Below are 11,879 nucleotides of genomic sequence, written 5' to 3' on the forward strand. Positions count from 1 at the left end.
CAACCACATTGAGCAAACTGAGATGGAGATTTCGGGTGACTAGTGGTGTCTCACAGGGATCTGTACTGGGACCAGTGCTCTTTAACATCTTCATCAATGACATTAACAGCCTGATTGAATGCACCCTCAGCAAGTTTGCCGATTACACCTATCTGTGTGATGCAGTCGACACACCTGAGGGATGAGATGCCATCCAGAGAGACTTAGGCAGGCTTAAGCAGTGACCCCAGATGAACCTCATGAGATTCAACAAATCCAAGTGGAAGGTCTTGCACCTGGGTCATGGCAACCCCTGTAATCAGTACAAGCTGGGGGATATAAGGATGGAGCACAGTATTACCAAGAAGCACCTGGGGGTACTGATAGATAGCAAGCTCAGCATAAGCTAGTAATGTGTCTTTGCAACTTAGAAAACCAACCATATCCTGGGCTGCATCAAAAGCAGTGGCCAGCAGGGAGGTGATCCTGCCCCTCTGCTCTGCTCTGTACTTGTGAGACCTCACATGGAGCACCGTGCCCAGATGTGGAGTCCTCAGTATAGGAGAGACAGGGGCCTGTTAGAATATGTCTAAAGGAGGACCACAAAAATGATCCAAGGGATGGAACGCCTCCCCTGTGAGGACAGGCTGAGAAAACTAGGTCTGTTCATATGAAGAAGAGAAGGCTCTGAAGTAACCTGAGAGCAGCCTTTCAGTATCTGAAGGGGAGCTATAGGAAGGAAGGGGACAGACTTTTTAGCAGTGTTTGCTGTGATGGGACAAGGGGAAATGGTTTCAAAATAAATGGGAGATTTAGGCTAGATATAAGGAAGAAGTTTTTACAGGAAGAACGATGAGATACTGGCACATGTTGCTCAGAGATGTTGTGGATGCCCCATCCCTGGTTGCACTCAAGGTCATGGGACTCTAAGCAACCTGATTGAGCTGTAGGTGTCCCTGTTTGTTGCAGGGACGTTGGATTAGATGGTCTCTAAGGGTCACTTCCAACCCAAACATGTCTATGATTCTATATGTAGCAGGGAAGAGGAAATGAGGTAAGGGCAACCTGATGCAGATATGATGCTCTGTGATGGGACTAAGTGAAGCAAAAGCCATAATGCAAACCCACTTGTAAATTGTAATCAAAGTGAACACACCAAGTAGTGAACTGAGGGTTGACTAAGAAAAGCTTGTATTTATCAGAAGACAAATTAGAACAATCAATTTTTTAAATAGAGAAAAGTGGATGGTCTGTGTGAAAGACTTCAATGGTAATGATTTTCTACGTAAATTTTTCTTTGTATGCTCTCTACTGGTGAAGCAATCAATGAAAACTTCTCAAGGGCAGATTCTGTCTGATCTGTCTGATGTGATGAGCTAAGGGGCAATTTTGACAAGTCAAATGGCCCATCACACAGGTTTTCACATACAAAGGGAATAAGGAGGAAGGAGCAGCCAAGAGGGGCTGGGATGGGCTGTGCACAATCCCCACCCAGTCCCATCCCAGCTGTCTGTTATGACAGAACATTTCAAACTAAAAGAGGGGAGATTTAGACTGGATATAAGGAAGAAGGTTTTTTATAATAAGAGTAGTGAGGCGCTGGAGCAGGTTCCCCAGAGAGGTGCCCCATCCCTGGGGACACTCAAAGTCAGGCTGGATGGGGTTCTGAGCAACCTAATCTAACTGTAGATGTTCCTGTTTATTGCAGGGGAGTTGGAACAGATGGCTGTTAAAAGTCCTTTCCAACTCAAATGATTCTATCATCCTATGGTAGGTGACACAGCACAGGAACAGATTTCCCAGATAGGCTGTGGGTTTTCCATGCTTGGGAGTTCTCAAGCCTTGGTTGGACAAAGACTCCGTCATGTGTTGGAGTCTTGCTCTGAACATCTGGGAGGACCCAAGAAACATCATAAAAGTTTGCACACTGCTGCAGCGTGTGTGGGAGACAGAATAGAGAACACAAAATGGAGAATAGGAAACTTTTTATTTTTAATGGAAAACGGCAGTGAAATAGCTCTCATGTTTGGAATAAACATTTTGAATGCTAGATCCTCTTGAGGAAAAACACCCATAAAAATAAATGTGGTACAAAGAAAGCTGGTGAAATCGTAAAGGAAGATGACCTGGGGTATCACATTGTTTTAGAGGAGAAAAAAAAACTACAACAAAAACAAAAACAACAAAATAACAACAAAAACCTCTTTTCAGTAAAGATACAGCTGATCATCTGCTACTCAATTCCTGCAAGTACTGGAGAGCCAGTGGGCATGGGGGGCCCTGCAAACCACAGTAATGCTGCTCAGCTGAGTGGAGCATATTGTCCTGTGCACTCCAGGCCTTCAGTGCCTGGACACAGACAGCAGATCCAAATCTAAGCAGAAGCTGAGAGCTGAAAATTATAGAGATTTGAATCCAACTTGTCCAGTGCAAAGGGTTTCTGCACCTCTAGGAAGTGAGAAGGAGCCATCAGTTACCATCAGACAGTGGATCAGCAGGATCTAGCCTCTGTGAGAAGGAATGGTTGTGTCTGAAAACCAGAAAAGTTTCTTTTAATCGTAAGCGGTCAAATACTGGAATAGGCTTCCTAGAAAGATGGTTGATGCCTCATGCTTGTCAGTGTCAGGAGGCTTTAGGATAATGCCCTCATCAATGTGCTTTAACTTTTCTTTAGCCCTGAAAAGGTCAGGCAGCTGGGCTAGATGATTTTTGTAGGCCCTTTCCAACTGAACAATCCATTCAATTCCAAAATCTTACAAGACCTACTTGGTGCAGCTGTGGTCCCAAGGAACTGCTGCCCCCCATCTGGTCCCTCTCTGAAGAACTGTGACCGTATCTGACCGAGTGAGTTCAGAGAAGATGAACTCAGTGTGGGCTAGGTGGAAGGCCTTTTGAAGGATCATGGAAATGGAGAGCCTATTTTATCATGTCCTGTTTCATAATGACTCTTGTTTACCCTGGCAGAATTCGGCTGCAAGGGTACATGACTGTTTTCAGTAAATACAGTGGGGAAGAGAACGCTGGGGAAAACTATTTAAGTGAAAAGCCAATTCTAGCATAAAAACAAATGGTATAAGTCGCATCAGAAACATTAGTCCAGAAGATCTCCAGACAGCCGTTTAGGCATGTCCTAAGGCTTCTGAATAGCAGCAGTGGTTGGAGCATCCAAGTTATTTTTCTGACAAGGTCTGACTGGTGATGAACCACTTGTAATAGCTCTGGCCTTGTGGGGCTGATGCACTGGCAGGCAGAGATGCCACACACAGTGCCACACTGCCATCAGGGCATAATTACATGGCTATTGCTTTACTACATACAGCCAAAATGTTTTCTTCTGCTTCTCAGTTCTCGTTAATCTCAGTGCTGCTCTTCTTTCTCTCTTCCTCTAGAATCTCAAGGAGACACCTGTGTACATTACAATGTGATCAATGCCTTCTTCCATGTTTTATCCTCTGTTCTACCCAGAGCCGTCTGACACCACTTCTTTAACAGCATTCCTTTGTTCTTTCTCCTTTTCCTTTATCTCTATGCTCTCCCATCCATCTTGCACTACCTCTTTATTTCTTCTCTGCTGCCCTGTTTTACCACCTGCATGATTTCCCTTTGCATCCTGGATTTCTCATTTCAGCTCTCAGCTCTTCTCACCACCATCCACTGCTTGCTTCCCATGTCTTCCTGAAGAGCGTTTGATGTTACTTACCTGCAAATTGATATTACATAGGAACCTATACCTACCAGATTCTGTGGGAAGCGTGTACCTAATCTGAGTGTCATATGATGAGACAATAAATTAAACAAGAAAAGATGTACACTGATACAAACTGTGGCTGGAGGTGCTACAACTGCTCTTTTCTATGAATGGACATGGAAAGGCTCCAGGAGATTGCAAGGCATATGTTGGGGGACAGGGAAACAGCACAGCTGGTTTAACAAAGAGGACTTAGACTGGATGTAAGGAAAAAGATTTTTTGATATTGGTGGTGAGGCACTGGAACAGGTTACCCAGAGAGATGGTGGATGCTCCATCCCTGTAGATATTAAAGGTGAGGCTGGACGGGGCTCTGAGCAACTTGATCTAGCTGTAGGTGTCCCTGTTCACTGCAGGTGAGCTGGACTAGTTGATGTTCAAAGGTCCCTTTCAATTCAAACGAGTCCCCATCCTCTTGGTGAACTGTGTGTGACTGTTGTCTAATATGCAGAGGGTGTTTAAATGCTTATTCTAGAGCAAGACAATTTTCCTGCCCTGAGAAATGTCTTATCTAAAAGTCAGTCAGAGGAGGATGATGATTCCTTTAAATGGTCTCTTAAGGTCCGGTCAATGGGCTGCTTTCTGTGCTCCACCAACTGGATCTCCATTTACTGTAATGGGAATTTAGACACCCATCTCAGACACAGACATTCCTATTTAATGAACTGACACATGTCAAGTGTCACTGGAGATGCCTCAGGATATCTGAGATGTATTTATGCGATGGGAGGAAATTATAGAGGATCTACAGTGGACTTGTGACCTTCTGAAGCAGGAGCTGAAGATTAGGCAGAGGATGTCCTCTAGGAGACCCTAAATGGCGCAGAAGGTCTTTGTGTGGGCAACTGAAAAAAAGCTCTGTGTGTCATAATCTGGAGCTGAATCAACCCAGAGAAAGCTTACAGCTGAAACAAAAGTTTCAATGTGCAGCTGAAGAAACCAAACAAGCCAGTTTTGCAAGCTTCAGGATTTCAGAGAATCACTTGCAATTCCGTATTGATTATCTGCTGCAAACAACACAGTCCTGGACAAAAGAGACCACTGATGTCTCCAAAGAGGAAGCAAAAGCAAAGTCTGAGTGAAAAATGATAATGGCAGGTGAGTGTTAATGGATTTATATCACATGATACAGTGGCTTTGATTCTGTAAAGAACACAACCGTATTACAAATGGCCTAAAATGAAATAAAAGCAACTGTGAATGAGAACAGAGGACTTGGAGAAGTAAGATTAGCTTGGCTGCTCACTCAATGGATCAAAAATTGCATTGATCTATTGCCTCTGACTTTCCACCTAATGTCCAGAAAATGTAACCTAAGTACAGCTAAACTGGAAGGCTGTTGCCTGAAAAAACAGCCTTCCAGTTTTATTTTGTTTTGTTTTTTCCCTCTCTCAATGGAAAATTTCAGCTCAATTTTTCCAGTGGTCCAAAACATTCTCAGCTTCCCACGTTCTGAGATGACAACAGTGCTCAGCTTTCTTTGGCCTGAGTTATGGCACTGTGCCATGAAGTGTCTCGAGTTGTGAGAAGTCTTAAATCAACACTTTTTAACAGTGAAGAGTGAAGAAAAACAGTTTCTAAACCATATGAAATATTCATGTCTAGCATCTTGTGAGATACCATCTGGCTAAATGAAACCAGAGCAGAGCTGATGGTGACACAGGAACACACGGGACAGGAAAGATGTGATGATGTGACTTGAAGTTCATTGTTTGGTGAGCTAAAAAAGGCCACTGCAAAACCAGCAAGGATTACTCTGGGTCCAATTAACTTCTCAAACTAAGGATAATCTGAAAGAAAAACACTGATCCTTGGGGGTCTGTTATTAGGAAAATCACGATGTGCTTCAGTTGACAGATGAAGGCACTGACAATTTAATTGCATCTTATTTTTTGGTTAAATATTAAAATGTTAAAAAAAAATCACAGTAACAAAAATACACTTACTTAAGAACAAACAAAGGGCAAATTGTGCTACAGATGCTTTGATCTCCTAACATTTTGTATTTGTATTTACAGTCTTGGGGTAAATACATCCTTTTTTCCCTACAAGCCATTGCTTGCACAGCATTGCACTGGGACTTAGGAGACGTGAGCTTTGCTCCTGCCAGAGCTACTTCTGTGATATATGACCTTGAGACAAACATTTTTGCGTCTGTTACTGCTTCCCTTCCCACTTTCAGTCTATTCCAGATCAAGACAGTTTTACTGTGCCTTACATAATGGGGCCTCTAGGTGCTATTGCAATGTAAATAGTGTCAGCACAGGTGCAATCAAAGCGGAATATGGCTTTTATTATCCAGTTACAAGGTCACCGTTGGCTGAAAGGACTGCTGCACTTCAGAGACATCGCCCTATGGCTGCCTCCTGGTTATATAATGGTGCTGTTTCAAACTCAGGAATACTGGAGGCTGTCCCAAGCTGGACGAGTTTGCAGCACTGTGTAGCTTGGTCAAATGGTCACACACAGGTGGCACTAACAGTGCTCACACTTCTGGAGCCTTCCCCATGCTGATCCTTCTGGTTGAAATGTGCAAGCTTATTCAGCTTTGAGATCCCTGAGAGGATGAGGGAATTTTGGTCCCAGCTCTGCAGAGGGGAAGGATGAAGGAGCGGCAGAGCCAGGACTGGGGTAATGCTCCTTCCCTCTGCCCCAGGTGATCAAACCCAAATGCTTCCATCTGAACAGCAGTGTCAGTCAGTCACACAGTATGGGCTTTGCACAGGCTTTGAAAACCAGGGAAGGGAGCATCAACTGTTCCAGCCAACTCAATTTGAAAGCTGCCTATAATAATCCCCTTAGGAACATGTAGAACAGACAGGCCAAATTACATGGTTACACAAATATTGCTGGGTTTTGCCATTTAGGAGCGAAAGACTTTGATCTGTTCAGTCTAAAAAGTGCCTAAAACATGCATGCACTATGTTAAAATCGAACATTAAATGCTCTGCTTTTTGTATTTTCCAAAAGCCTCACTATTGACACTTTGCACACAGCATGACTAAATTTTGCCTTAACAATGTAAATATCTAAGCAGGAGTCATTTGGCACAGCGTGCCATTGCAAAATATTTTATTTTTGGTAAAATGAGACTTCATACAGAGTTCTTATCTACAGAACCCCTTAAAGAAACAGCACATTGCCTTTGAAAAGTCCCAACTTATCCCTCACTGCCATCTCTCTTATTTACAGCTCTCCCCTCTGTGAAGCCCTCCGGGATCTATGAATGAAAAGTGCTCATAAAAACCCCACATGAGACTGATTTGAGACCAGCGGTACTTACAGATGTTATGTCAGTCAAGCATCCAAAATCAGCCCCATATTGCAGTGTCCTCATCAGCAACTTGATGTCTGTGTCAGTGCATCCACAGTACTCCCCCCCACCAATTCTGGAAGGTGTTTGGTTTTATCCCAGCGAGGAGCAGGGATCCTCTCTCCCCACATTCCCTTGGTGCACAATCAGCTTTCCTTGGGCCTTTCTGGCAGCTCTGGCCCTTTTGGAATGGTGAGTTCCTTCCTCCCCTCCTCTTTCTCGGGACAGCACTGAGGGAACTTGGGTTGCTGGGAATGTCAATGCCAGAAGTGGCCTCTTCTCATGGAAATCAGGTGCTGCAGAGTGCATTGTGCACAAGGAAGAAGGAGAGAGGTTGATTTTTTTTTCACCTTATCTGAGGGGTTATGTTTGTAGTGATGAGTCCGGGCTATCTGATGTTTGACAAGCTTCAGCTCCTTCCCTAGGACTAATTACCAATCACCTCTCTCTTGCCATCTCCTTTTCATCAGGTCCTGTTCAGTAGGTTGCACCAAAAGTAATGCCTCCTATTTATTTCAACAGAAACTACAACAGTTACAAAGAGAACAATAACATGTCTTGATGGAGAACATTCTCAGCTACAAAGCACTGTTTTTCAAGATAGTCACCACCATTAGCTATCAGTTTTTGTCACCGATAAACAAGAGCTTGCATGTCATGCTTGTAACAGTCTGCACCACTGTCACTGTCACCATTGCCATTATTGAAGCGCACCACCCCCCACCTCACTGTGCTTACATCCTGTTTGGTCTCCATAAACATTTAGCAAGCACTGATGAATGACTGCTTCTGCATGGAGGAATTTTCAGTTCCACACCTTTGCTTCATAAGCACTTCCCTGTTAGACGCCATTTTGTCAGACTGCCCCTCTGCTGCCCTCTGCCACACGGCAACAAAATACGATGGAATATAGGCAGGAAGGTTCATCCTCAGCTGCCATCCCACCAACACCCTCCTCTGATATCATGAGCCAACAACATGATAGGATGCATTGCTTGTGGAGCAGCCCTCATAAATCTTAGCTTATCTTGACACTTTGAAGTTTTCACGAAGTTGCCAAAAAAGTGGCTTTGACACAAACGTGGCAGCCAAGGACTGCATTTATCTATGCTGATCCATGGCACATTGGTACTGATTGCACTTCCCAATTGCTGGGAAAAGGGAAGTCCTGAGCTGAGCTGGGGAAGTATAAGAGGGGTATGAATCCATTCCAGAGGACACAAAGGGTTCAAACATACTCACTCCTGATGATATATTTTTAGATGGCCTTTGTAGGAGTTTGCAAATAATTTAGTTTTCTTTTTTTAGATTTGACTCAACGGAGATTTTAGGGGTAGTGGTGTCAGTAACACAGACATTGTGGTTTTGCAGCATGACAATTATGAAGGCTCATGTCTTGACATTTTGACGATGCAGCACAACACTGCTGAGGCCACAGTCAGGCTCGTGGCTTGGATGTTGGAGGAAAAAGCAAACCATTGGAAAGCAAATAGCGCATGCTGTGCAATGCTGTGGTCAACCACTTCAGAGGTAGTTACTCTTTTTAAAATAACTTCCTTATTCATAGAATAGAATCACAGAATCGTTTGGGTTGGAAGGGACCTTTAAAAGTCATCTAGTCCAACTCCCCTGCAATGAACAGGGGCACCTACAGTTAGAGCAGGTTGCTCAGAGCCCCATCTAGCCTGACTTTGAATGTCTTCAAGGATGGGGCATCCACCACCTCTCTGGGGAACCTGTTCCAGTGTGTCACCACCCTTATAGTAAAAAACATTTTCCTGATATCCAATCTAAATCTCCCATTTTATTTTGAAACCATTTCCCTTTGTCCCATCACAACAGACACTGCTAAAGAGTCTATCCTTTTCTATAGTTCCCCTTTAGGTAGAGAAAAGCTGCTCTCAGGTTACTTCAGAGCTTTTTCTTCTCCAAGTTGAACAGCCCGAGCTCTCTCAGCCGGTCCTCATAGGAGATCCATCCCCTGGATCTTTTTGTGATTCTCCTTTGGACACACTCCAACAGATCCATGTCTCTCCTGTACTGAGGACTCCACAACTGGAAGCAGTACTCCAGGTGAGGCCTCACCTGTGCAGAACAGAGGGGAAGGATCACCTCCCTCGACCTGCTGGCCACGTTTCTTTTGATACAGCCCAGGATACGGTTGGCTTTCTGGGCTGTGAGGGTACATTGCTGGCTTATGCCCAGCTTGCCGTCCACCAGTAGTCTGTGTTGGATATCTGCAGGATGTGGACTCCACACTGCAGTCTCTGGTCTTAATATGATAGGGTTTAAAATGGTCTGTTAATTATCTGGGAGAAAGGTATCATATATTTCAAAGGAGAGGAAACTGCCTCTGTTTCCTTTTATGCACCTTCAGGAAGTGTTGCTGAATACATGTGAGTAGGAATATGAATATTTCTGATTCAAAGTTATTTGAAACTGCCATTTTGCTTCAACAGATGGGTGGAACATACAAATAGATAACATGGTACATATGAAGTATACAATATTCTGCATACAGAAGCAAGACACATTGTAATTGCTAATTGATAGTGTTTTAAAATACGATTGTATATTTATCTCAGCTTAGAGCTTACAAGGGACAGCACGTTGCCTGTCTCTTTCTGTATCTTTCCAAGACCAAGTTACAAACTCCCAGAATCTGCTGCACTGACTTTGCACAGAAGGGTGCGTGCTGTGCATGTGCACCCTTTTCATAGCTGACAGAGTTTGAAGCAAACTATATGCATGTAGAAAATGTATGCACACATTGTATTTCAAACCGAGGCACTGAGATGTGCGCCCTACCATACGTTACATGTATTGTATGTGTGGTACCTACACCAAACGTTTTGGAGAAAGTCAGTGCTTTTGCCCATACAGTCCCCAAACAATGGGAACATGCAGGAAGTTGTGTTCCTTGAGTTGGAGGGGACCCGTAAGGATCATCGGGTCCAAATGTGCTTTCCTGCATGCTCTGGGCTTCCACTACCAATCCTCTCTTCTTTGCTGGCAAATATTTCTAAGGTGAAAGTGGAGCATACTGGCTGTGGCTGCAATGTGGTGCATGGTACAACGTGAAGGATAGGTACAGTTCACTGTGCACCGTGCTCATAGTGCCGAGACTGCGCACTGTGCAATACGCACCTCGACGATCACATACACATGAACATACACATAATTTCCTCTGAGCACCTCATGCACTATACATAGCATGTGCTCTAAGCACTGTATGCACCGTATACGTCATGTCCCATGATCCTCCCATGCACCATGCACAGCATGCACTGTGCACCTTGAGCACCAAATCATATGCAGTTTCCTCTGTGAGCACCCTGTGCAGTACATGTATCATGTTCCCTGTGGCACTCCTTCTACCACCGTATGCATCACATAATCTGGGCACCCAGTGCACCACACAGACCATGCACTCAGCAACACGCCCATCGTGCACACAGTGCATAGCGTACCCCATGCACACCGAGCACTCGGAGCATCCTGTGCACCATGCACACCATGCATTCTGAGCACCCTGTGAATTCTGAGCATTCCGTGCACCACATGCATGCTGCACTCCATGCACTATGCACACCATGCACTCCTAGCACCCTGTGCACCGTGCACACGATGCACAGTGTGTTCTATGCACCATGTACACTGAACACACATAGTAAGTACCCTGTGCACCATGCACGTTATACGCACCATAGAATCACAGAATTGCTCAGCTTGGAAAAGACCTTAAAGATCATCAAACCTAACCACGACCTAACCATACTACCCTAACTCTAACAACCGTCTGCTAAATCATGTCCCTGAGTACCACATCCAAACGCATTTTAAACACACCCAGGGATGGTGACTCAACCACCTCCCAGGCGAGCTATCACTGAGCCCCCGGTGCATTATGCCCACCTTGCACTCTGAGCACCCTTCACACTGTGCCCTCCAGGCATGACACCCACCGTGTGCCACGCACGCCATGCACACTGTACACTGAGCACAGTGCCCCTTATGCATCACGTCCACCATGGAGAGCACGCCATGCATATAATATGATAAATAAATGAGTCGTAGAATGGTTTGAGTTGGAAGGGACCTTTAAGATCATCCAGTTCCAACCCCCTGCTATAGGCAGGGACACCTCCCTCTAGACCAGGTTGCTCAAAGCCCCATCCAGCCTGGCCTTGGATGCTTCCAGGTAGGGGGATCCACAGCTTCATTGGGTAACCAGTTCCACTGTCTCACCACTCTCACAGTGAAGAATTTTTTCCAATATCTAATCTAAATCTACCCTCATCCAGTTTAAAGCCACTTCCCCTCGACCTGTCGCTACCCGCCCTTATAAAAGTCCCTTCCCGGCGTTCCTGTTAATAGCACACAACACGAACCCTGAGCAGCCCGTACCCCGTACCCACCGCGCACCGCACTCCCGGCACACCTTGCGCACTCGGGGCGCGCGCCGCCGGCAGCGGTGGGCGGGGCGGAGCCGCCCCCTCCCTCGCTGATTGGTCCCATCCTGCGGCGCGCGCGTGCGTGCGTGCGTACGTGCGTGCGTGCGTGCGAGAGGCGGGGACGGGGAGAGTAGCAGCGCGCGCGCGAGGTGTCTGGGGGGGGGGGGGCGGGGATTGGTTGCCATGGCAGTGACGTCAAAGAGTGCCGGGGACGGGGAGCGGAGACACGGAAAAGGTCAAACTAAAGGCGAGGAGGAGACGCGGCCGGGACGTGGATCTCCGGGCAGCTCGGGCAGGGCCGGGCCGCAGCCGGCCTCGTGAGCCGGGGCGGCAGCGGCGGGCGGCGGAGTGCCGTGGGCGGGTGGGGCGGGGCGAGGCGAGGCGA

Source organism: Lagopus muta, chromosome 3 (genome assembly GCF_023343835.1).
Source record: "Lagopus muta isolate bLagMut1 chromosome 3, bLagMut1 primary, whole genome shotgun sequence".
Taxonomy (NCBI): Eukaryota; Metazoa; Chordata; class Aves; order Galliformes; family Phasianidae; genus Lagopus; species Lagopus muta.